We start from the raw sequence: 4954 nt of genomic DNA, 5'->3' as shown, positions 1-4954 counted from the left end.
GCAGCATTTGGCTGACTGAAAACCTCGCAATGAAGCAAACAAATAGCTCTTCAAAGTCTCAATTCTACAATTAAATTCAAACTACAATAAGTGTTAACCGCCTCAGATTAACTGATGAGCAGAAAAGTAATTCATCGGTATAGTGTGGGCGATCTTAAATAGGATCTTAAAGTCTGGAGGAGGAGCTGGCGACGTTTAAAGGAAGAGATGCAATTATTTGGACAGTAAGAGAAAATGGCTGATAAGAGTCAGATGTGTCTGCTGGGACTCGTTCTCTGCACTTCTCACAGGTGAAGAAATCTCTTTATTATCTTTACCATAAAAGATGCACGATTTGAACAACGGTCTATTTAAACAATTTAGTTTGATTTCTGAAGCTTAACTCGGCACAATGAAATTTTGATGAAATTCAAGTGATGTAAATACCGTTTTATTATTTATTGCTTGTTTAGAATTGTACATTTGAAACTCTCTAAAGTCTCCTAAACTATGAAGTATACCAGAAAGCAGATTATATGACATGCAAAAAAAAAACAGTTTAGTACTTCTTAAGATGAACTTAAGATCATCTAAGTGTACTCAACTCTGCACCATGAACATGAACTAAAATGCACTTTTAACATACTTTGTTTTTAAAAACGTAATTAGTTACCACTTGAGTGCACTATTGTATGAAAGACAGTTTCAAGTGTGCTACAAATACATCAGTGCATCTGTTCTGTAATATAATGTGGTCCCAGTAAATTTTATATATATTTATAGATATATATATGGTTCTCACTCGATCTGCATTCATAAGGATTTTTGAAAATAAAAATCATCATAAATTACTCATCTTTGCAAGCACAGGGTGTTTTTTTTTCATTTAATCAATTTTTTGTTAACCCTGATTTCTTCGTTTCTTTCTGCAACTACCCTGAACTGAAAACATGAGACAAAAAGATTGTATTTACAGATTATTCATCAAGAAAATGTCTGAAATCTATCCAGCTATCTATCTATCACATAGCAACCTCCCAGAATACCCTAGCAAGCACCCTGAGTACCCTAGAAACACATGGCAACACCCTAGCAACCACCCCGGTCTATCACATAGCGACTATTTATCCGTCTATTGTTTATTCTACTTTCAAACTTCTTCACATCAACACATTCAAACTACAAGCATTTTAAACCACTGCTTTCTCAAGACAACTTTTGCCGAATGTTTATTCAAGCTTTAATAATTATTATCATCATTTAGGTACCGTGGAGCGCGTGATACTCATGTGTTCTGCAGTTCTGGTGAAAATGTCAGTCTGCCCTGTAATAATGCTCTTTTTGGCTGTACATCAACTGCATGGATGTATAGCAAACAATCAGGGACAGTTGAACTGATTTATGGAGGAAAAAGAAGAAAGACATAGAGAGATCTGAGAGACTGAGTCTGGGCTCTGACTGCTCTCTGAACATCACTAAAGTCACGAAAGAAGATCATGGATCTTACATCTGCCGGCAATTTGTGACTGGAAAACAAGGAAAGAATGAACAACAAGGAAATGATTCACGCGTTTATCTGCATTTTCTTCATGGTGAGTGTTTCTTTAAGTTGTATGATTAAATCCTTTCTTTACGTTTAATCTCACACGTTCAGTGTCAATGATTTCTGTTTTATTTTGTCTTTCAGTCACTTCATCCTCCTCTCAGATCAGTCCAGGCAGCTCTGTGACTCTCTCCTGTCAGTTGTATTGTGATCTAATCTCTTGTGATTCTTTGGTCCGTGATGAAGTTCAGCTGATCTGGGTGAATCAGTTTGGTGTGAATCTACAGACAGACTCCAGATATCAGATCTCATTCTCCTCAGAACACTGTAACATCTCTCTGACTACAAAACTCCAGAATGAAGATCTCAACAGAGAGTGGAGATGTGAGGTTACTCAGAGAAATCAACCGAAGACCTCGGTCACGTATACTGTCAAGTATTCAGGTAAAAGAAAACCAAACCCAATGGATTTCACAAACACAACATGAGGATTAATAATGTAGTTAATTGAGGACTAACTAAAGAGATACATGCTGCAGCTTTTTACTCTTAAAAAATTAGGCATAAACAACTTAATGTTGTACAGAAATAACTCTCATCCCGTGATAATTCAACGCAAACTATATTTCATGTGAGTTTATCAAGGATGATAAAATGAATGTTTAACAGTGTGTCGATGATAAACGTTCATCTTCTTGCAGCTGCAGTCGATTCAACAAAACCGCTCCCAGTCAAGAATAAACCAAGACAAACTACACGACCAGGTGCACCATCACTGACTCACAACATCAGTGTCTGGTTTATACACGAGTCACGACCATAGTACACCCTTTAGTCCAGGGATGTCAAACTCAGTTGTACAAGGGGCCAAAATTCAAAACACACTTTAGGTCGCGGGCCGAACAGGATAAACATTTATTTAACACACTAAAACTAAATGTTATTATGCTGAAACAAACGTAAACCTTAAATTACTTCTATTTAATTTTTGCTCTTCATAAAAACATCTTGTTAAATATAACATTCAAATTCCTTTGCTCCTATGTCAATGTATATATATAAAAAAATAAACTTAAATATCCCAAAAGATTTTGCTCTCCTTAAAAATATCTCCTGTCGAAATTATACAAGTTAGAAATATGAACATGCTACAAAACCTGGAAATGTACATAAAATGTGTGCTTTTCAGCAATACCAATTCAAATCATTCCGTTTTCTTTGCTCTTATGACTCTGATCTGATTATATGCTCTGACCGCAGCCGGATACCTGGCATCTTTTTTTGGCAACAAGTTTGGTGTAAAGTCCTGTGTTGTGGAGATTCTCAGGATGGACAGCAGGTGCTCATCAGTGAGACGACTTCTGTGTGCTGTTTTGTTCACCTTCATCACTGAGAAGAGCTTCTCACACAGATATGTGCTCCCAAACGTGCACAAGCTTCGAGCCGCATGAAGACGGAGCTGAGGCATTGATGTAGGGATGGAGTGAATGAACAGTGTCGTACTTTGCCTTCAGTGTCCCATTACACTGCAGCTCAATCAGTTCCATCTGAATCTGCGCAGGTGCAGTTTCAACATCGACGGCAAATGGTTGCGAAGCAACTCAAAACTCTTTTTTTGTGCTTCAAAGTCACTAAAACGCTGTGCGAACTCAGCGCGTAGTGTGCTCAGTTCGTTTTGGGGAACACATTTGTGCTGACTTGGTTCAACATTACTTGCTCTGAATCCAGGTCTTTCAGGTTATCCTTGTGTTTTGTCTCAAAGTGCCATCTTATATTGAATTAGCTCCACAAATGAGACACACGGGTTTACCCGTCCCATCGGTTATTAAAGGCTCTGTTTTCAGAATCAACTTTTCTCTTCGGCATCGTGAGGGGTATCTTCGGCTAACGGCTATCTTCGTAATATCTTGTAATAGCTAGACTTAATTGACGCGAGAAGTAAGCGGCAAGGCAGCTGAAGCGTTGCATTATGGGATCTGTAGTTCTGTGCAGTATTGCGTTAACAGCGCTTCATATCGATGGGCCATGAATAACGATAATGTAAAATGATCTTGCGGGCCAGATATGATTGCAAGGCGGGCGGATGTGGCCCGCGGGCGTGAGTTTGACACATGTGCTTTAGTCGTTTCAAAATGATTACACAATAAAGCTTTTTACAGAATATAATATAAATCATTCACTTTTTCCTCAAGATTGTACTCCAGATTGTGTTGATTATAAACGTTCATCTTCTGCAGCTGCAGTCGATTCAACAAAACCGATTCCAGTCAGCAGCTCCGAGAAGAAACCAAGACAAACTAAACCAGCAGCTCAAGGTACGTGATCCCTGACACTTACTCAGCATCTCAAGTCTCTTTTTTTAAAAATAATCTTCATGACTATGGTTTTGCATCTCAATGTACAACATACCAGTGGATCCACTGAGATGGCTTCAGCTATGCATGGCTTGTTCACATCTCAGCACGTTTGAACTGATCTAATGTGATCCACAGATGCAGCTGATAGCGCGTGTAAGACGTATACGTTATTCAGAGGTACGAAATGGCTTTGCTTGCACCCGAAACCATCACTGAATTTTTCAAGGGTTTGATATGGTCCGTTGCTCCATACTCTAGCTATTTTCTCGCATCTTTCCTGCAGTCATTGTGATTATTGTTGAGATCGCAGTGTTCGTTGCTCCTACTGTCGTTCTTCTTCAGATCAGCTGTGTTAAAAGAGCTGGTGAGTTCTGAACGTCACCGAATCTCTTTATTTACACGTTAAAAAGGTCATTAATACTATTGTATTTCTTTTGCAGGCAGGAAGATCTCTCGCCACCCAGAGGAAATAGAGATGCCTACAGTATTACAATAACGTACTCTCATAATACTACTTATTTTCATATTTGTAGATATACGCATACAGCTTTCGGTGTTATTTTTACAGCGCTTTTTATTTTACAGAATGCTTTAAATATTAAATAAACCGATACATGTGCGATTATTTACGCAAAAATGTATTTTTATATTTAAAATAAATTAAATTTAAGTGTTTTATTGATCCAGTTTTTATTCACAATATATGCTGCAGATATTTACAAATGCTTTGTTTCCTCTTAACCCTAAATAGGAAAATACTGAAATAATTGTATTCCGCATCAACATACTTCAGCATGATTTCTTGTTAAAGCTACGGTTCAAAGGTTTTGCTTCTGTCGCCATCTATGTTTAAAAACCTGGTATTGCAGTTTCTTGCTGAATTATATTTCATATGTGGGATATAAAAAAGCGCTCCCTTCAAACTGGTTTTCTTTAAAATATAAATTCTGAAGCAATCCTTCTGACTTTTTTAAATATTACTGATTATTTATATTTTTATATCATTTTTGTTATATTTTATTTAGTTTTTATGTTATTTTATATTAATATTATTTTATAATGATATTTTTATTAT

The 4954-nt window shown here is 37.0% G+C and overlaps 1 pseudogene; it reads left to right on the top strand.

Annotated features, from left to right (window-relative positions):
* The first annotated feature begins 234 nt into the window (after window positions 1–234).
* On the top strand, window positions 235–4565 carry LOC122342260 (annotated as a pseudogene).
* Window positions 4566–4954: the final 389 nt, after the last annotated feature.

Source organism: Puntigrus tetrazona, chromosome 4, assembly GCF_018831695.1.
Source record: "Puntigrus tetrazona isolate hp1 chromosome 4, ASM1883169v1, whole genome shotgun sequence".
In the NCBI taxonomy this organism is placed as follows: Eukaryota; Metazoa; Chordata; class Actinopteri; order Cypriniformes; family Cyprinidae; genus Puntigrus; species Puntigrus tetrazona.
Note: the sequence above shows the minus strand (reverse complement) of the source record. Positions and strands in the feature narration are given on the sequence as shown.